The sequence below is a fragment of the Pan paniscus genome, chromosome 16, assembly GCF_029289425.2.
Source record: "Pan paniscus chromosome 16, NHGRI_mPanPan1-v2.0_pri, whole genome shotgun sequence".
Classification (NCBI taxonomy): domain Eukaryota; kingdom Metazoa; phylum Chordata; class Mammalia; order Primates; family Hominidae; genus Pan; species Pan paniscus.
Window position 1 is genome coordinate 35172508 of NC_073265.2, and position 23043 is coordinate 35195550.

The window sequence follows — 23043 nt, forward strand, 5'->3', positions numbered from 1 at the left end:
TTAGGACCCAGACACACACAGAGGGAATACCCTTTAAAAAAGATGGCCATCTATAAGCCAAGATGAGGTACTTCAGAAACAATAAATCCTGACAATGCTTGATATTGGAGTCCTAGCTTCTAGAATTGTGAGAAAATAAACTTCTGTTGTTTAAGTCATCCTGTCTATGGTACTTTGTTAAGGTAGCCCTAAAAAATAAAAACACATACTTTTGGTAAATCGACACTTTTTTTTTTTTTTTTTTTGAGATGGAGTCTCGCTCTGTCGCCCAGGCTGGAGTGCAGTGGTGCGATCTCGGCTCACTGCAAGCTCTGCCTCCCAGGTTCACGCCATTCTCCTGCCTCAGCCTTCGGAGTAGCTGGGACTACAGGCGCCTGCCACCAGGCCGGCTAATTTTTTGTATTTTTAGTGATCCGCCCATCTCGGCCTCCAAAGTGCTGGGATTACAGGCATGAGCCACCGTGCCTGGCCAACACTTTTTAAATCATTATAAAAGTCCCTTTTTTGTTGTCAATATTTCTCATTCTAAAATATTTTCCCTGTTTCCTTTTTTAGTTTAATTAGTGTGTTTTTGTATTATATCACTTTTAACGTATTTGTATCTTTTAAAATTGTCTTTCATTGCCTTCATTATGCTAATTTTTTCCTTTATCTTCTTAATTATATACAGTATATTTATAATGCCATTTGAATGTTCTTGTATGCTAGTTCCACTGGTTCCGTCATTTATCGATCTACTTATACTACTTATTTTTTTTTGTTTTGGCTGGCTATAGGTCAAAATTTTCTGCCACATTGCATGCCTTATAATTTTTGATTGGGTAGTTGGCGTTGTAATTTTACGTTGTTTTTTATTTTATTGATTGCTGAATTTTGTTGTTTTTATTTAAATAATTATGGATTCTATTCTGATGTGCAATTAATTTACTCGGAATCAGTTGGATCTTTCTGAATTATGCTTTTAAGCATTTTTATTGTGGGTCTAGATTATTCTTTTGTTGAGCACCAAGTTAGCTCACTACTATGGTGATATTCTTCGACATGATGTACCTTGTGCTGCAATAAATATCTTTACACTGCGACTGGTAGGAACATAAATGATTCCAATCTGTGTGTGGACTTCTGGAATTGCTCTTCATACTCTTTTCCATTGATTCTTTCCCTGTCTCACATGTGCTTCTTTACTTAGCCAAAGACTGTAGGGAACTCCCTGTAGAAATCTGGAGTTCTTCCTCTTGCATATCCCTTATTTTTGTTTTCTGTATCACAAATTCTAGCTGACTTTGTCTTCTGATCTGCAGTCTCCATCTTCTCAACTCAAGGAGATTGCTGGGCTTTGTGTTTTCACTCCTTGCACTGTGGCCTGAAATCACTCTCAAACAGTAAACTGGTAAAGTTGAAGGGCTCATCTTATTTGCTTTTCTTCTCTTGGGGATCACTACACTGCTACTTTGTTGTTTAATATCTGAAAACTGTGGTTTCATATATTTTGTCCAGGTTTTTGGGTCTTTAGTTGGGAATATAAATCAGTTCCTATTACTGTCTCTTGATGTCTTTATTTGATTTAATCCTAAAAATTATCTTCCTTTTTAAAGTTAATTCCTATTCTTAGGAGGAAATTAAAGGTCCAACAAAAAAATGTAGAAAGTTCTATCCTTTTTTTTTTTTTTTTTGAGACAGTCTCACGCTGTCACCCAGGCTGGAGTGCAGTGGCGCGATCTCAGCTCACTGCAAGCTCCACCTCCCGGGTTCACACCATTCTCCTGTCTCAGCCTCCGGAGTAGCTGGGACTACAGGTGCCCGCCACCACGCCTGGCTAATTTTTTGTATTTTTAGTAGAGACAGGGTTTCATCGTGTTAGCCAGGATGGTCTCGATCTCCTGACCCTCGTGATTCGCCTGCCTCGGCCTCCTAAGGTGCTGGGATTACAGGCATGAGCCACCGTGTCCAGCCAAAGTGCTGTCCTTTTTTTTTTTTTTTTTTTTTTTTTGAGACAGAGTCTCGCTCTCTCACCAGGCTGCAGTGCAATGGCACAATCTCGGCTCACTGCAAGCTCTGCCTCCCGGGTTCAAGCTATTCCCCTGCCTCATCCTCCCAAGTAGCTGGGACTACAGGCGCACACCACCGTGCCCAGCTAATTTTATGTAGTTTAGTGGAGATGAGGTTTCACTATGTTGGCCAGGATAGTCTCGGTCTCCTGACCTCGTGATCCACCCGCCTCGGCCTCCCAAAGTGCTGGGATTACAGGCGTGAGCCACCATGCCCTGCCAAAGTGCTGTCCTTTTAATTGTGTTTTTCTTTGGGTCCATCCTGGCTCTGTGGTGTCCTGGTATCTGAATTGTGCCTGGATCTCTTTTTCAGCAGCTGCAGCTTGAGGTATTTCTTAAGGAAAATTGCACTGCTCTTTGGTAAATCCAGAAATTACCTCAATATCAAGTCTCTCATATTTCCAAAGTTCTGAAGAGCTGTCAGGATACTTGGAATCTACTAAACTAAATGTTTGCAATCTAAGTACATATTGCCTTGTGCGCATGTATTTCCCAAGCAAAGCAGTGTTTCCAGTACTAAGCAGATATCTTTGACTCTAACTCCAATTTGCTATCAACCAGATACCACCACAGAGATGCAGTATATTTGGGGGAATCAAATAAATAGAGAAAACAAATAAGGGAGGGAGGGACAAATGGTGGGGGGTGGGGGGGAGAGATAGAGGAGGGGAGGCAGGGAGGGAGCGAAGGGGAGGGAGAGAGGGAGAGAGAGAGAGAGAAAGAGAGAGAGAGAGAGAGTTTCAGTTTCTCCAAAGGGCCAGGCTAACTGGTACCATTGTCTAGTGTACTGCTGTTGAATTTAAGGTTCAAATGGAATAGGTCTTCTGACAAAAGACTCTTACACTATAAAATGATCGTGTTTGGTGGGGAGAGAGAGGGGAGAGGAAAATATGTATAACTCTGAAACATCCCCTTCTTTCAATAACATTTCTAAGTTTGAGATGATAGGATCCCCTTCTCTAGGTCTTTTTGACGCCTTTCTTCCATTTAGTGTCCAGGTCACGTGCTTTGAACTTCCAAAAGAGGGAAACCAAGATGTTTTATATCCATTTTGGACTCTGCATTCATGCTATTTCTTTCCAGAACCTACACTTTAGAGATCCAGGGTCACACCCTGTAAGAGATTCTATTGGTGCCCCCTCCATATCCTCGTGGGCCTTAGCTTTGTGGTTACTCCCTATCTTACTTCTATTAGCAAGTGCCTTTCTTTACTGGAGGGCTGTCTAAAGCAGCTGGAGTGCACTGCTTGTGCCCAAGCTAGGCTAGAAGTGCCACAGAATTAATGTCCCATAATCAGCCCTTAATCAATGTCTTAGCGGGATATCTCTGAATTGTCTGTACTGCATGGATATCTAGAGTTTCCCAATGGGATGAAGCTGTAGTTGCCCACAGTGGTAGCCGGCTTGATACGTTCCTTTTTCTGTTTCATTCCCACTTCCCTGCCACGGTTTATTGGATCACCTTCCAAATAAATGACTTGTTCTCTATTCCTTGTCTCATGATCTATTCCTGGGAGAATCTAAATTAAGATACCCCTACTTTCTGGCAAGCAAGCTACTTCCTTGTTACCTCACAGATGACAAGAATTCTATAAGTAAAATTTACAGCTTTGCATTCCTAGCAGTGATAGTCCCCAATCTTCACTGAATACTGAAGAAAGAAGGAAAACAAATACAGGATAGTGAATGCCCTGCCTCCTACTATTTCTCCATACTGTTAGGCCCAAAGTGAACTTCCCTATGTGAGCTGAGCCTCCCGCACTCCAGAAATGAATTTCTATCCCCAATTAAGTCCAAGACCTATTGTTCCAAGTGGGATCAGATACATAATTGCTATCATAATTTGTACCTCAGAAGTGAACCTCCCTTAGCCCCTAAGATGAATTCTTATCCTCACCAAGATGACTTCTAGAATCAGTAATTGAGGACATCTTTCAATGACGGCAATTTTTCTTTCCCCTGGGACTTTCCCCATGAGAAATAAAGTTGCTCTTGTAGTTTTTTTGTGTGTGTGTTTATTTTGTTTTGTTTCGTCCAGATGGAGTCTTGCTCTGTCACCCAGGCTGGACTGCAGTGGTGTGATCTCAGCTCACTGCAACCTCCGCCTCCCAGGTTCAAGCAATTCTCCTGCCTCAGCCTCCTGAGCAGCTGGGATTACAGGCACCCACCTCCACACCCAGTCAATTTTTGTATTTTTAGTAGAGATGGGGTTTCATCATGTTGGCCAGGCTGGTCTCGAACTCCTGACCTCGTGATCTGCCAGCCTCGGCCTCCTGTAGTCTGGTGTTTTTGAGTGAATGTGTCTCCTGTATCCATCACTCTTCTGCATATCCCCACCTCCAACTGCTTTACTGCCCCAGGTGTCAGTCTAGGAGATTTATCTGAGATCTCTACGAGCTGCTACAGTGATGGCTGCCACCCCGTCCCCAAGAATGTCTGCTTTGGGTCCTCTTCTATGAAAGCGACTGTCTAGTTTGTAGCCACAGCTACACTCTGAAGTGATTTCTTACTTTGGCAAATTGGCCTTAACTAAGAGAGAACTATAAAGACTATTAATCTAGAGATTTCTGCTGGGCCTCTATGCCTTCTTGTCTCTGAGACCCCCACTCTAGAAGAATCCCTCCTGCCAGTGGAAAGATATGTTAGACTATTCTTTTTAGAGCAGTCACATGAAGAAGTGGGTTCTAGGAGACTGAAGCAACCTTAAAAGGGGGGGGATAAAAGAGCCTTCTACATGGAAAACAAACTTATCTCTGCTTCACAGAAAACTCCACCTGCTGTGTCTGATTGCTTTTCTGAATATTGATTATATAATGTTCTGAGATCCTCCTTGAGGAGGGCATGAGGTTAGTTTGGGCAACCAGATTGATTGAAAATCAATATCTTTTCTTGTTCAAAATACATCAGATAAAATATGAACCAATCTTCATTTTACCAAAGAAATGGCTAAACTGAAGAAAGACAAACAGAAAACCCAGGATTCTTGCAGCCATTTGGAATGAGTACAGAAGTTGTTACTGGGTAGTGGCTACAATGTTTTTGCTGTAGTCTGGAAGACCAGCCTGACAGGACTGCATTTTAGAATATATGGATATACTGGTGAGTTAGAAGATAACTAAAGGAATAGGAGAGAAAATAGAAGACCAGGAGGCAATAGGGAAGAGGGAGAGGAGGAGGTACAGACTTAAAGAGAAAAATTCCACGTGGTTACATGTGAGATTATGTTTGAGAGAGAGCATAGACGAGTAGTCAGGGAAATAAGTCAGGAAGTGGAGAGGTGGGAGATGGACTAGGCAGGGGTCAGCGGCTGCAGGCCACATCTGATCTGCTGCCTGTTTTTGTTAATATTATTGTTTATCAGAACACAGGCAGGCTGTTTGGTTTATGGATCATCTATAGCTGCTTTAGTGCTACAACGGCAGAGTTGAGTAATTGTGACAGAGATGATATATGGCCTGTAAAGCCTAAAATATGTACTTTTATGTAAAAGATTGTCAACACCTGAACTAGAAAGGCGGAGGGTAAAGTAGGAAAAATCAGCTGGTTAATAAAATAGTCATAAGTGACCAGTTGCCAATGAAAATTCCTATAGTGGGTGTTGTGGGTGTCCCACTCAGATCCCCCAGCTGCTGTTGAATATTGATAATTATCACAGATATCTTCTATTGAGAACTGACTTTGGCTAATGACTTTGTTTTTATTTTTATTTTTATTTTTTTGAGACAGAGTTTCTCTCTGTTGCCCAGGCTAGAGTGCAATGGCGTGATCTCAGCTCACTGTAACCTCTACCTCCTGGGCTTTTAGAGATGGGGTTTTACCGTATTGGTCAGGCTGGTCTTGAACTCCTTACCTCAAGTGATCCACCCACCTCAGCCTCCCAAAGTGCTGGGAACACAGGAGTGAGCCATCACACCCAGCCACCTTGGCTAATGACTTTGGCAAATGTGTACAAAGGCCAGTCTTCTTCCCTCAAGGTGCAACTAACTCTGTGGTGCCATATTTGTCTAGAACTTCCCCAGGGGTCAGGCTGAAGCTGGTCTCCAGCTTTGCTTTGTTCCCCTTTCCTATTCTGTTTCCCTGATGTCCCTTCTCCTGAAGAAACTTCCCTCAAAAATCAGTTGAATGCACAAGAGTCCGTTTCTCAGGCCCTGCTTCAGTAGAACCCGTCTTAAGATGGTACTATTTAACGTCAAACTGTGCACTTAGCCAAGATTTTAATAGAAATGAATGCAAAGCACAAAAGGCTACCCTAAAATCCATGTTTTTATAGAAAATATGATCATTAAAATTGTCACTAATCAAATTAACTTACCAATTGTGGTCAGAGAAGCATACTAAAGCAATTTACTGCATCCCATTCTTCTTGGCCACAAGCACTGGATTTGCTTCAGCATACAGCAGACACACACAAGCAGGTTTGAGGCCTTTTGTCATCCATGCGGGAGCTGCTCCGGGCAACTATCTGTGATTAGGCAGGGAGTCTTTCTAACTAGCAAGGCTAATGCAGATCACTCAAAAATTTCTCTGTGGCATGGAACACTTGAAGCCCTTGTGTCCTGACCCAACCAAAAAAAAAAAATGCCTTAAATCGTGAATCAGCAAAGGGGCCTCTGGCCTGTCATTAATATTTTAAGTTTGTGCTATTCCTTTTCATTGTCCTGAGTATACTGGGAAGCACAGTACACTGTACATCACATTCATGGCTTCACTCGCTGTGGAAGTCAAGAAAATTTGGCAGGTTGTGGAGAAAAGGGAACGCTTATACACTGTTGGTGGGAGTGTAAATTAGTTCAACCACTGTGGAAAGCAGTATGGCGATTCCTCAAAGAGCTAAAAGCAGAACTACCATTCAACCCAGCAATCCCATTACTGGGTATACACCCAGAAGAATATAAGTCATTCTAACATAAAGACACATACATGTGAATGTTCATTGCAGCACTGTTCACAACAGCAAAGACATGGAATCAACATAAATGCCTATCAATGACAGACAGGGTAAAGAAAATGTAGTACATATATAGCATGAAATAGTATGTGCCATAAAAAGAACAAGATCACGTCTTTTGTGGGAATATGAATGAAGCTGGAGGCCATTATCCTTAGCAAACCAACACAGGAACAGAAAACCAAATACTGTATGTTCTCACTTACAAGTGGGAGATGAATGATGAAAACTCATGAACATAAAGAAGGGAACCACAGACACTGGAGTCTACTTGAGTGTGGAGGGTGGCAGGAGGCAGAGGAGCAGAAAAAATAACTATTGGGTACTATGTTTAATACTTGGGTGATGAAATAATCTATACGATAAACCCCTGTGACATGAGTTTACCTACATAACAAACCTTCACTTGTACCCCCAAACCTAAAATAAAAGTCAAAATAAATAAATCCATAAAAAGAAAAATGAGCAAGAGAATCATTGGCCACAGCAGTGGTTTTCTAGCTCTGCAGTTTCTTTTTCTCTCACTAGCATATCCTAGGATGACATCCACTAATTCACACAGCCAGGAAGCAGAAGAGTAGAGTTAACATAAACCAAGCTTTTAGTAGTACCGTCATATGTCACTTACTGATGGGGATATGTTCTGAGAAATGTGTCATCAGGTGATTTTGCCATTGTGTGAACATGATAGAGTGTACTAACACAAACCTATATGGGATAGCCTACTATACGTCTTGGCTAGATGGCATAGCCTATTGTTCCTAGACCACAAACCTGTACAGCATGTTACTGTAGTCAATACTGAAGGCAACTTGTAACATAATAGTAAGCATCTGTGTATCTAAACATAGAAAAGGTATGGTAAAAATACAAAATAAAAGATAAAAAATGATACACCTGTAGAGGGCACTTACCATGAATGGAACTTGCAGGACTAGAACTTGCTCTGGGTGAGTCAGTGAGTGAGCAGTGAGTGAATGTGAAGACCCAGAACATCACTGTATAATACTGTAGAATATAAATACTACATACTTGGCTACACTTAATTTATAAAATAATTTTTCTTTATTCAATGTTATTTTACTGTAACTTTATAAACTTTTAAAATAACTCTTTGAATCTTTTGTAATAATACTTCACTTAAAATACATTTTGTAGCTGTACTAAAATATATTTTTTCTTTATATTCTTATTCTATAAGCTTTTTTTTCTATTTCTTAAATTTTTTATTTTATATTTTTTCACTTTTTACACTTTCTTTGGTGAAAACTAAGACACAAGCACACACATTAGCCTAGGCCTATACAGGGTCAGGATCATCAATATCACTGTCTTTCACCTTCACAACCTGTCCCACTGGAAGGTTTTCAGGAATGGTAACATGCATGGAGCTGTCATCTCCTATGATAACCATGCCTTCCTCTGGAATCCCTTCTGCAGGACCTGCCTGAGGCTGTTTTATAGGTAACTTTTAATTTTTTTTCAAATAAGTAGAAGGACACTTTAAAATAAGTATAGTATAGTAAATATATAAACCAGTAACATAGTAGTTTATCATCATTGTCAAGTATTATACACTGTACATAGTTGTATGTGCTGTACTATTATGTGACTGGCAGCGCAGTAGGTTTACTGACAGCAGCATCACCGCAGACCCGTGAATAATGCATTGTGCTATATGACAGTGTGATGGTTGTGATATCACTAGGGGATAGGATTTTTTCAGCCCCATTATAGTTTTATAGGACTGCCGTTGTATATGCAGTATACATGCAGTCCATTGTTGACTGAAACATTGTCATGTGGTGCATGACGCTATTGGTAAAGTACCCAGAGACTCTTTGGAGAGAGCAGCAGGAACTAAAATCAAAAACATTTTCTTCAGGGCTGCTCAGGCTGAAATATTTACTTTTTTAAACCACCAACCTGCTTTCAAAATTCTACTAATCATTCAAGGCCCAGTTATAAAGGGCTCTTTTCTTCACATTTGCATAGTTGGCATTCCTTACAGGTGTATTCATCTATATCTACTTTCCCAGTTAAAAGTATCAACTTGTATCAAAGACTATGTCTAGAAGCAAACAATCACATGCATAAACCAAGTTCTGAGCCTCATTTATGCATTTAACCACCACACTTTGAACTGATAGTGAGTGACCCTAAAGGCCTGTGTAGTAATTTGGAAAATGCTGAGGCAGGGTCTAGAACTGATCATGCTGTGAGGTGCTGGGCAGCGGCAAGCCACTTAGCTGGCTGGTAAACCTTGCCGCATCTCAGTGGGATGTGACTGTCTGCTATGCATTAGCTTCCTTAGCTGGAAATTTTGTTACAGTGAAAAAACAACTTTAATTTGTGTGTGTGTGAGAAAAATATCACTCCAAATAAAGCCAACTGCTTCTGCTGGTTCAGACAAGGAGGAGTCAGAAGTAGCTTTAAAACCAGAGAGATCCTAGGTTAAGGTCAGCAAAATATGGCATGTGTCTCACCAGCCTTTTCTTTCAAGCCCATGACAGATATTGGAAGTTGATTAGCTTTTCTTTCCTGCTAAATTCAGCCCTGCCTCACAAATCTTCTGAGCCTCTCTAGGCAGTCTCCACCAAGACATCAAATTGGGTACTTAAAATGATACCTGTTACCTATCCCTGAGTTTGTTCAAAGTAATTTCTCTCAAATTGCCTTTCATCCTTTTTTTGCATGACCCAGTTCAAAATTTCTGGCCTTATTATGTTCTTTTCCAATTTTAGGTAGCTATGTTTTGATTGCTTTTACTTTTCAATTGACTTATGTTGTTTATGAGACACTACAGCAGCTACTACTATAGCTTAGTTACTAAATTCTGATAGTTGGCACATACACATTTCTCTGGCTTTGTGACAATTTGTGATTAGGCATTTTAAAAATTCTGATTGGTTGAAGTTGCTTGTGGTCCAAGTCAGTTTTGCTCACTGACATGTAGCTTTGAATAACTACCCTGGCAGTAGTCATATTGCATGTGTTTTATATTACATAAAATTCGTTTTTGTTCTATGAATATCTGACAATCTTTTAGCTCAATTCTATAAATGCAATGTCTCAAAACAGGTTTTCTTTAAAAAGTAGCTGCAAATATATTTTAACTGATGTTGTATAGTTTGTGCAAATTACACTTAAATAAGTGAACTGGGATTTTGTTCACATATAAATAATTACTATGATTTAGTCTGAGGCTTGTAGCTTATTAAGAATTTTGCACCTGTGAGGCTCTAGGTAGATATCTATTCACGTTATGGTGTCTGTGATTCTGGACAAAGTGAAAAAATGTTGGTTCTTGGTTGAATTTAACAGTCTAATTTATTCCAAATTATTTTTAGCTAGCATTCTGTCCTTGACCAGAGCTAGCTTTACCATATGCGCTCGATGGAACAAAAAAAGTGACTCATAAATTTTCAGTGAATGCTTTGGTTCACTCTACAATGGCTCATCAAATAAAAGACAAAACTTTAGTGAATGCTTAACCAGCAGTTATCTCAGTGGTTGGGGATAAGCCTAGGAAACTCATGACTGAGTCTCTATGCAAATACAACTTAAAGTCAGGAGGCGGAACAGTCATTTCATTGAAGCATGAGGAGTTAAAGGCTTATCTGTCATCACTGAACCACACTTTTGTGGAGTAAATAATATGCTATGGGTTTGTTCATGTGTTGAGGGATTAGCCAAGGTCTCTACACAGAGCTCTTGTAAGTGGCAAAAATCCACTATGTTGAGTATTGAGCACTCTGTTAGTTCTTTAGCAAATGAAATAAAATATGGAAATCATTGATCTCTTTCAGTATGTTTGAGTGACTACTTTGTGCTGGGCATTATTGAAGTGAAACAAATATATTTTTTTCTTTTTTTTTGTAGCACATGTGATTAAGATGTGATATTTCTGAGGAAGTTTCTCCTGCTCAAATATACTTCATTCAAGAGATTTATTAAACATGCCATATGTACCAGCTGTTGTGCTAGGTGCTGGTGATATAACGTGTATAATAAAGAAAAAAATTTTGTGATTTGATTACAGATGCTGTGAAGGAAAATCAATGCATAAATGAGTAACAGCAGGGCATGGCCAGGCCTATGTGACCAGGAAAAGCCTTGATTTTATATCTGAAGGAGAATGAGTAGGAGTTAACCAGCTAAGTAGGGAATGCATTTCAGGGAAAATGAGCACTAAGAGCTAAAGCTCAGTAGTAGAAAGGAGTATAGAGCCAAGGAAGCTGTTGAGGAAGCCAACCCAGGTCTTTGTGTCTGAGCACAGGGGACACAGAGTGGTATGAGAAGAGACTGACCAGTGGGCAGGGCCATGTCAGACATACCATGTATTTCACCATTTGTTTTAACAGCTGCATCATGAACATGTTCCATGCAAGCCATGCGAATGTCATTTTGAGAAGATCACCGAGATTCTAGGGGGCTGAAAGGCCATTAGAAGGGGATGTCAGTGTATGGGGGAGAGCAGCTGGGAAGCCACTGTGAAAACCAGGCAAGAAGTGATGCCAGTTTTGACTAGGACAATTCAAAATACCCGAAACCATCGTTAATCTCTCCTCTGAGTTAAGGAGGAATAAAGTTCCTGTAAAGTTGTTTTCTGGGAGGTAGATGGTCACTTTGCACTCACCTTTACCATTCATAGAAAGGTTTAGCAGATCAGTCCTGATAAGAAAGAAGCCCCAGAGGATGGGCCTCAGGTTAGCAAATAGTGGAAACCAGAATCCTTGTTTGGAGGCACGGTCTGCACAGGTGTGGTAGGTGAAGCTTGGCAGCTGGGAGTTAGCAGATGCTCCTCAGACCTCACACCTGATAGTGCCAATCAATCTGGCGCTAATCCGAACAAAGGAAAGGATACAGAGAGGCCTAGAGAGCCGGCCCTATCACTTCTCTATGTTGCTCAGCGTTTGCTCTACCGTGTGTTTCATGAATTCACAGAGACACTTTAAAAATTATAATAACAAGAAAATGTGGTATATATACACAATGGACTACCATTTAGCCATAAAACGAATCAAAGCTTGTGATTTTTGGCAACGTGAATGAGCCTGGAACACTTCATGTTAAGCAAAAGATAAATATCACATCGTCTCATTCATATGTGGAAGCTGAAAAAGTTGAGCTCATAGAAGTAGAGAGTAGAACTGTGGTTATTAGAGGCTGGGAAGAGGATTGGGGAGGAGAGGACAGGGAGAGATTGATTAATGGACAAAAAAATGACAGCCAGATAGGAATAAGTTCTGGTGTTATGCACTACTGTAGGGTGAATATGGCTAACTATGATATATGTTTTCAAAAAGCTAGAAGAGAATTTTGAATGTTCACAGCACAAAGAAATGATAAATGTTTCAGGGCATGGTTATGCTAATTACCCTGATTTGAACATTAAACATTGTATACATATATCAGAATATCACTCTGTATCTCATAAATATGTATGATTATTATGTGTCAACTGAAAAGGAAAAAATAAATAAAAAAGTATAATGATAAAGGGTAGAACTGGAAGGGATGCAGAGATCATCCAATGGAGTGGTTCTCAAAGTGCAGTCCAGAAACTTCTGCTTCCAGGAAGATGGAGATGTCCTTTTCCCTATTCTCCTGGTAAGTACAGATAAATACCCTGGATGTTTTTCATTTTCAAGTTTTTTAAATTTTTATTTTAAACCGATGAATAATTGTACATATTTATGGGTCCAATGTGATGTTTTGATATACATTGTAGAATGAGTATATCTAGCTAATTAATGTGTCCATCACTTCAAATGTGTATTTCTTTGTGGTGAGAACATTTAAAATGTATTTTTTTAGAAATCTGAAATATACATGATTATTAACTATGGTCACCATGCTGTGCAATAGATCTTGAAAACGTATTTCAAGATCTATTACTAACTGAAACTTAGTACCCTCTGGTCAACATCTCTCCATTCTGCACTACCCATCCCCAAGCCCTGACAACCACCATTCTACTCTCTATTTCTTTAAGTTTGACTTTTTAAAGATTCTGCAAATTAGTGAGATAATACAGTATGTGTCTTTCTGTGTCTGGCTTACTTCACTTAGCATTAAGCCTGCACATTTTTAGAGAAAGCAAACATGAGACTCTGAAGGGTAGAAAAAGAAGGGAGGCTGACTAGAGAGCTCAGGAATGACTCCTTAGGGAATGATGAGTTCCCTACTTTTCTTTTTGACTCATATACAGACTTAGAGCTGAAGACACTTGCAACCTGAAAACATCAACAGCCACACACAAAACAAAAACAAACCCAAACCCAAAAATGTTCTGCTCTTGGGCCTGGAAAGGGGCATCCCAGCAAGACAGAGAACTTGTAGACAATAATCATTATATTCTAGGCAAAGTATGGTACCTGGACCAAGCAGCATCAGCATCACCTGGGAACTTATTAGAAATGCAAATTCGCAGGCCCCACCCCAGACTTACCGAATCAGAAACTTGGGTCCGGAGCCCAGTAGTCTGTGTTTAATGAGTCCTGTGGGAGATTCTGATGTGTGCTCAAGGTTGAGAACTGCTGATGGGGTACAGCTGGTCTTTTGTTTGCCAGCAGAAACTCCGGTTGATTTCCCCCAGGTGATAGATTGTGAGTGGTCTAGCGCTTGTTCTAGATTTGCCTAGAATGACTCTTCTAGTGCTAAAATCTAAGGTGAACAGAGAAAATTTTATTTTTTATTTTACAAATGTTTTTATTTTAGATCCAGGGGATACAATGCTTATTTGTTACATGGATATATTGTGTCATGGCGGAGAATGGCTTTCTAGTAGAACAGAGAGAATTTTCAATAAAACATAAATTAAGTGGTAACAAATGTTAGTATGTGTATTGTTTTAATTAAGTGCTTGGCACATAGTGGATTCTAGATAAATATTTGTTGAATGTTGAACATATTGTAAGTCTTTGATTCAGTTATAGTTTCAGAGAAGATGCTGAAAGAAAGAGGATCTTTTGGAAAACCTCAGTCAGCATCTGCAAATCATCTACAGCATCTATGAAACCTGTCCCAGCAAAGATGGCTGCTGCAGGCAAATGGGTTGCACAATGTTCTTTCACATGCCTGGTCTCTTTTTTCTCAATATAAGGCTTTATACATACATGACATCATATCATGCCAGAATTTCTCAACTCTACACTATCACCTTTTCCTAGATTCCTGTAGTTCAAGCACTAAGTCTATTCTCCAGGTTACTTAGAAGGTGAGTTTTAAAAAATAGTGCAGTTTTGTAATTGTCCCTCCATTGGATCTTAGCCCCAGACCACATTTACATCATTAAACCTTTGGTTTAATTGGACAAGAGCAAAGCATAAATGTCTGCTGCTTGAAAAATAAACATTTCTGTATTGTCTAGATGTTTATCTCAACATATAGTTACAATTACTCAGAGACTAAATGGGGTTTTAAAATTTATTTAAAAAGTCGTGGCTGCTAGGATAAACTGAAAAAAGCCAACTTTGAATCCAAACTTTATTTTTACAAGTAGTTTTCTAATAACCCTTAAGGGGTTCTGGGTAACCCCTTAGGTATGAGGAGAGCTCAACAGTGACTAAATTGGGTAGGACAATGAGGCACTTTGACCCTGCAGATGCCAGGGGCCTACTGTCACTTTAGTCTGGCTGTTCTGGCAGTCTGCTATTTTGTATTTTGTAAAGCTGGTTGAAAACAGCACTAAAGCTTTGTTTTAAAGATTTTTCAAGCCACTGGGTTCAACAGATGAAGAGGGATGATAATTGGGTAGGCATCTGAAAAGTGTACTGAAGGATCCTTTTCTAATTCTCACCACCAAAGCCAGCATATACAAAAGGCGGCAGGAGACATGGAAACAGCGCCTTAGGAAGTGAAGGCTCAAGGTGAGACACTTTCTGAGGGGACCAAATATGCACAAGCCAAGCATATGCCTTATGCTAGCTTCCTGATGCCATTTGCGTGTTGATTGTGACATACCACTCGGCTCAGAAACCCATAGGAACTTGATGCTGGTTTATAGCAGTAGTTCTAAAAGTGTAGTGCCTAGACCAGCAGCCTTAGTGTCACTTGGGAATGTGTTAGAAATGCAAATTGCCTGGCCCCACCCCAGACCTACTCAATGAGAAACTGTGGGGATGGAGCCCAGCAGTCTGTTTTAACGAGCACCCCCAGGTGATTCTAGTGTACACTAGGGTTTGAGAGCTACTGCAGTAATTTGAAAGAGAGCATATTTTTTCAAAGGGACACAGCATCTCATTGCTCATGTGAAAAGTCAGTTCAAAGCCTGACTAGGAAACCGCAGTAACCACGTCAAAGGCAAGAAAGGAGTCTTTTAAAAACCAGATACACAAAGCAATGGCTCTCCTGCTGGTTTTGAGAGGAATGAGAAAATTCAAGGAAATGGAGGAAGCTATACATCTGAAAGAACCAGAAAGCAAATAGCCAGTAGGCTCCAGCGCACATGTGAAACATATTTGAATAACTCGATTCAACTCTCATATATTCTCTGCCTTAAATTTTTCCAGATTATTTGCAGTTAGCAAAGTTTGTATATCTTGTTTGTGAACTCGACAGCAAAACTAAGTGATAACCCTTTTCTTTGTGGTGGTGTGAGTGGGGGATGGTGAGTACAGTTTATGCATAATTTGTGTCCACCATGTGAACATAACTGAGGAAACACACTGATATGGTTTGGCTCTGTGTCGCCATCCAAATATTATGCTGAATTGTAATTCCCAATGTTGGGGGAGGGAACTGGGTGGAGGTGATTGGATCATGGGGGCAGATTTTCCCCATGTTGTTCTCATAATAGTGAGTGAGTTCTCACGAGATCTGATGGTTTAAAAGTGTAGGGCACAACCCCTTTCACTCTCTCTCCGGCTCTGCCGTGGTAAGATGTGACTGCTTCCCCTTCACCGTCTGCCATAATTGTAAGTTTCCTGGGGCCTCACAGCCATGCTTCCTGTACAGCCTGCGGAACAGTGAGTCAATTAAACCTCTTTTCTTCATAAGTTACCCAGTCTCAGGTAGTTCTTTATAGCAGTGTGAGAACGGACTAATAGACACACCTACCCGAATTTATTACACAGATGTCATGGGAGCCTGCCAGAAAGGATGTTTGTCTCTGACCAGTAACTAATCTGGAGTCACCTGAGGGAAGGAGTAATCCCTCCCGGGCGTCCTATCCTGGCAATCACCTGGATTTGCCTCTTGACTCCTAGTTCTGTGCAAGATAGGTGAACTGTAGGTAAAAACGGTAGTTTCACATAAAAAACTCAGAGATCTTTGAGCATAAGCAGCACTGCTTTGGTGTCTGCAAGGAAAAATATAACTCAATTGGGAGAAAGATTCCATCCTGTCTGTCCTGTAAGGAAAATGGCTTCTGTTTTAAGGCATTCAGAACTCCGGGAAACACAGTCAAGTATTTCCTGACTCTTGGCAACTGGGAATCAGTTGAGGATCTCTCAGACTCATGTTGGTGCTGCCTGAACAACCTTGGCATTAGTATTATAAAGAACACAATACAGTGGGGAGTTTGCATTTTCCTCTTGTTTATTTTCAATTGCATTTATGGTTGATGGGGCTGGGTGCTGGGTAGGGTACAGGGCAAGTTTCTCTATATCTTTATTTGTCTCACACTGTAACACCTAGGTCGTAGCTTAGTTTACACAACTAGTGTTCAATTAATTATGTTGATTGAGATAACTGCTGAAAGCAAACCTTTTAAGAATTATTTGCGTAATAAAAATGTGGCATGCCTGTGAATTATAAACAGAGTCCGTTTACTTTGCAAAATATTCCTAACCAACCAGAAACCTCATAATCAACTAACAGTGCTGGGAAACTAGGAGAAAAAGACTTCAGAAACTTTGGTTAGGGGAGCAACTAGGTATATATTTGTTTTAAACCAAGTTCTGCCTCAGTTTCCCACTTATGGTTTCTGCTTGAAGATCCCACCAAGACCCAGGCCTTGTCATGAATGCCGATGGGTGGCTGTGCTCCTTTAGCCTACCTTTTACCGTCTGCCTTCCTTGGCCTGTTCTCTGCTTCCTGCAGCCCCTGGCACCGCTTCCGTCCTTCACTCCCTCCCACTTGTGTGGGTCCTGCATTTGGGTGGCTTTCTTAGAAAAAGCCACTGCCTTCCTGCCTGATGGCAAGTATGGTCTGATGCTTGTGTTTCCTGGTGTTCCCTGTATTGGCAAGGACCTCTGGCTACCAACCAACAACTGCCCAATTCTCTATTACATTTGTATTGTCCTTGTTACTACTCTACTGCCCTTGTTCAAGTTCGCTGAAATCATTAGTTAGTTTCAATATCAGTCCTACTATGCTTTGTGGTGAGCAAATTTCTAGCCTTTTCCTAATACCTCCATGAAAAAAAAATTATTTTAAGTTCTGGGGTACACGTGCAGGATGTGCAGGTTTGTTACATAGGTAAACATGTGCCATAGTGGTTTGCTGCACCTAGCAACCCATCACCTAGGTATTAAGCCCAGCATGCATTAGCTCTTTTCCCTAATGCTCTCCCTCCCCCGCCTCACCTCCTGCCCTCCCCTGACAGGCTCCTGTGAGTGTTGTTCCCCTCCCTGTGACCATTGTTCACCTCCCACTTATAAGTGAGAACATGCAGTGTTTGGTTTTCTGTTCCCGTGTTAGTTCGCCGAGGATAATAGCTTCCAGATTCATTCATGTCCCTGCAAAGGACATAATCTTGTTCCTTTTTATGGCTATATAGTGTTCCATGGTGTATATATACCACATTTTCTTTATCCAGACTATCATTGATGGGCATTTGGGTTGATTCCACGTCTTTGCTATTGTGAATAGTGCTGCAGTGAACATACACATGCATGTGTCTTTATAATAGAATGACTTATATTCCTTTGGGTATGTACCCAGTAATGGGATTCCTGGGTCAAATGGTATTTCTGCCTCTCGGTCTTTGAGGAATTGCCGCACTGTCTTCCACAATGGTTGAACTAATTTACATTCCCACTAACAATGTAAAAGCGTTCCTATTTCTCCACAGCCTTGCCAATATCTGTTGTTTCTTGACTTTTTAATAATCACCATTCTGACTGGCATGAGATGGTATCATTGCTTGATTTGCATTTCTAATTTTATGAAGTGATACTCAGGTCAAAAAGTGTGCACATACTGAACAGGCTAAATAGGATGAAGGCATTGTTTCTTAACCCAAACATTAGCAAGTGTTTCTAAGAGTGTGGTCTATGGGGCTATCTGCATCAGAATCATTTGGGGAGCAAATTAACGAAGGAAATTTCTGGGTCCTTCCTCCAGTAACTAGTTTTTTTGATTCTGTAAGTCTAAGATACAGGTTTTTATCGTTGTTGTTTGTTTTGCTTTAAACCCAGCCAGTTTGAGAGCCACTGCTTTATATTTCGTTCTTAATTTTGGCTAAAAATCCCAGGGTAGAGGTGAGGGGTAGGGAGGTGAAGAGGTGCTTTTAAAAAAATATGCATTGCATGGGTCTCAACACATCAATTAAATGAGAAGTTCTGAATGTAGAGACTAGGCACTGGCATTTTTAAAAAGCTTCCGAAGTAGAGTGCAGCCAGGTTTAAAAACAACTTCTTTAGTTTTGATTATTAATATATGTGGTTTCAAAAGTCTATAGTGCAAAAACTGCCTTCATTAAGTTATTTCTCTTTAGCAACGTTGTTTACAACTTTCCTTTCTATAGGTCATGTTAATAAAATGTACTCCCTTCTGTGTTATGGAATCATCTTTCCTCTTTTCTTTATTGCTTTTATTTTTCTGGTTAAGTTAAAACATATAGAGCTGGCTTTGCAAGCTGATGGTCCACAGCTAAAATTGGTCTAGCAGGTGTGTTTTGTGTTTGCAGAGTACTTTAAAAAAGATTTAAGCCAATAGTTAAATTGTGACTTTCGACATAAAAATTCAGACTTGACAAAATGAAGGAAAAAGCAGATGTCTCCTTAACATGGGAGCCACCTTCCCCAGAGAGCAGTTGGGTAGCAGTGAGCCCCAGCTGCCCCCTTTAGGGGGCTAAGTGCTGCCTGCCCATCAGCCCTCCTTGACCCATTTATGCCATGCCCCTCTGACACTTCTGGTCATGACCTTCAGGATAAATAAGTGAATTTAATCAATTAACATTTGGGCATGTGCTAAGTGTCAGGCATTCTATGATACATGTTTTTCTTGAACAGACCTATGACAAATGTATTATCTTCTTTGTAGAAATATAAGGTGGGGCATGGCTGAGCATGGCTGACCAGGGACTGGGTCAGAATTCTAATCCAGATCTGTATGCTGCCAAAGCACCTCCAGATCCTCATACTTGTAAAAACTGCAGGAGATTTGGCTTGGTTCCACAACTCTGAGATTAAAGAGAAGGAACATTTTGGGGCACCTGGGAAGTATTTTGCATTCCATTAAGGCTCTAACACCTGGATTAAGGGAATTCTGAAACCAGTAAATTTGGGGAGGGCTTTAGTCTAATTAGCTTGAAGAGTCAAAAAAAAAAAAAAAAAAAAAAAGAAAAAAAAAAAAAAGAAAAAGCTTTTGGGCTATTTAAGACCGATTTGCAAACCCATCAAGTGGATGCAATCGTGTATGTAACCTGAACATTTCAAGGAGAGTTAATAATGACTTCTCAGGCACCCGGGGGAACTGAACGGGAAGAACATTTGTTCAACGTAGTTATCTGAGCCTTTTTTTTTTTTTTTTTGTAAAACAAATTCTTGAGTGTACCTCTGAAGTGAGGCCTCATGCCCACATCTCAATAGCAGTCACTTTGGCTTCCCGTAGTCTAAAGTACCACCTTTTTAGTGTAGTTTACAATTTACATTATAAATATTTTACCAGAGTTACTTTGTTAAATAGCATTTTATATTCTTTGTGTGATTTTCAGTGACATCTTGGGGTCAGAATCATTCCCTTAGAAATGGATCTCAATTTATGGTGTATTAATAGAAAAATCCTGTTCCTAGACAAGTTTCTAGAAAACATCTGCTTAACCAAAGCATGCAACTGTTTTCTTATCTAGAGTGTTATCAGGGTCCTAAAAATGGGTTGAGAAGAAGGCTACTAGTGAGCTGTTCTGAATCTAGAAACTTCCCGTTTCTCAAGTAGGCTGTGTGAACTGGCAAGTTAATAAAAGAAGTTGTAAAAAGGCACTGAAAGACATTAAAAAAAAAAGGTAGTAGTTATTAGGACAGGATAATATTTAAACCATTTAATGAGACTGTGTTCAAAAAGTTTTTGCCTTTGTATTCCTGCATTGTCTGCTGTGGGGTAGTTGGCTGTGTCTATTAGTATATTGTCAAACTCAGTCATCATTGGCTCAGGGTTCAGCTGAGCCTAACTCTGAGGTTAGTATGTCTTCATCATCTCTAGCTAACTGAACTTAGACCAGATAGATGCTTGCTTTCCCCTACTACCAGGAGACCAGAACTGAGTAGCACCTTGTGCTTTTTTGGTGACAGCCTAGTCCCACACTACCTTTCTGATCAGCACCTTGCCAGGGCTACCGTAGTTAGTCCTAATATGAAGGGAAAATTGACTACTTTTTTTTAAAGTTATACTTTAAGTCCTGGGATACATGTGTAGAATGTGCAGGATTGTTAAACAGGTATACACGTGCTATGGTGGTTTCCTGCACCCATCAACCCGTTATCTACATTAGGTGTTTCTCCTAATGCTATCCCTTCCCTAGCTCTCCACCCCCTGACAGGCCCTGGTATGTGATGTTCCCCTCCCTGTGTCCATATGTTCTCATTGTTCAACTCCCACTTATGAGTGAGAACATGCAGTGTTTGGTTTTCTGTTCCTGTGTTAGTTTGCTGAGAATGATGGTTTCCAGCTTCATCCATGTCCCTGCAAAGGACATGAACTCATCCTTTTTTATGGCTGCATAGTATTCCATGGTGTATATGTGCCACATTTTCTTAATCCAGTCTATCATTGATGGGCAGTTGGGTTGGTTCCAAGTCTTTGCTATTGTGAACAGTGCTGCAATAAACATACGTGTGCATGTGTCTTTATAGTAGAGTGATTTATAATCCTTTGGGTATATACCTAGTAATGGGTTTGCTAGGCCAAATGGTATTTCTGGTTCTAGGTCCTTGAGGAATTGCCACACTGTCTTCCACAATGGTTGAACTAATTTACACTCCCACCACCAGTGTAAAAGCATTCCTATTTCTCCACGTTCTTTCCAGCATCTGTTGTTTCCTGACTAAATGATCACCATTCTAACTGGTGTGAGATGGTATCTCATTGTGGTTTTGATTTGCAGAAAACTAATTTTCTAATTCTAATTCCCAGGATGCCACCCTAGACCATTCAAAGGGAGGGCAGCTAGGAGAGTTGCGCTACTATGGGGGCTCATTTTTCTCTGCTGATCTGGACCTAGTTTTTTATGTCAGCTCCCTGTTTTATCCCGTCGGTATAGGTAGATTCTCTAGTGCTAGGAGCCACCTCTCTAAGGTGGGTATAGAGGCTGTAGATTCTCTCCCAGATCTTGGTGTGTAATGAATGGGTCAGAGAGACTGGCTGACATCCTTAGGCCCTCAAATGAAGGGTTTTGATTATTGCAGTTTACTGAAAGTTAAGACCCGGGACTTGAGGTAATGCTTCCTGGTATTTATCCACAGAGGTGCCCACAAATCCACCTTTGCAACAGGCTTCCATCGGAGCTAAGAATAATTTCCTCGTGGTTTACTTTTGGTAAAGGTTGTCTCAGTAACTGACAGCTCTTAATTAAGCAATAGTTTTGTGATCTCTCAGCCAGGAGGTGGTGGAGAATAGTAATATGAGGTCAAGGACTGGAAACATTCAGACCAGCAGTCAGATCCTTACTTATGGGTTACTGGAACACAAAGCTCTGAGCCTCAATGCCCTTATTTGTAAAAAGGGACAATATCAAACTGAGGAGGGGAGTATTGGAGGATTAAATGAGAATGTCTATCAAGTGCTATCACAGAGGCTGGCACACAAGTGCTCAATGGATAGGATGTGTTTTTAATGAGGAAATATTCCTAAAGTTATCCTCAACCTCTCATTCATCAGGTATCCAAAGGTCTCCAGACTTTCAGAATAGGAACACTTCCACAGACTGCCATCAGCAGGAGTCAAGGCATTGTCCGCTCTGGCTGCAGGCTCAGCATCGTGCATTTATCAGGGCCTGCTTGCTTGCCTGAGCCAGAGTAAGACCACACTCTCAGCAGTCCACCATCAGCAGAGTCAGAAGCGGGTCAGAACCCCACAGACTGCCATTTGGCAGTTGCTATGGTTTGAATGTGTCCCCTCTAAAATTCTGGTGCTGCCTATGTGATAGTATTGAGAGGTGAGGCCTTTAAGAGATGATTAGGCTATGAGGGCTCCTCCCTCGTGAATGGGATTAAAGCCCTTAAGAGTCTTCAGAAGCATTTGGCTAGCTTACTCTTGTACTTTGTTACCTGAGGAAACAGTAAGAAGGCCCTCACTGGACCAGGTGTTGGCACCTCGGCTCTTGAACTTCCTGGCCTCTAGGACTATGGGGAAATAAATCTCTGTTCTTTTAAACTTACCTCGTCTCAGGTATTCCATTATAGTAGCAGAAAGGGACTAAGACAGTGGGTGTCCAGAGTGAGCCTACATTAAAAAAGATCACCCTTCTTTAGGGTATACTTCCTTCAGTGGAGTGAATTAGAAGTCTAGGACTAGTTCTGTTCCTGGAAAGACTCCCTCCCCAACCTGCTCTCAACACTCACAACTTCTCCATTGCTATCTGCCTGGGGACCAGCAGCAAAAACTCCATCACATTCCTTACCCCTGTGCAACGTGACATGTTTAGGACTCTCAGGTCATTGCTCATTCCCCATATAATTCCACCACCTCCTCTGACCTGTCTCCCTCACCTCATCACCTCTTGAAATTCTTACGCTTTTTTCCTAGGAACACAAGGTCAATCATGATCAAAATAACCTTTATGCGGAGCCTCTTCTGAGAAAGTTGTCTTCACTTTCTTGCTCTAACTGAAAACTGCTCTGCTCTTGTTGGCTCCTCTGTGGTCTTTTACATCCACCCTACC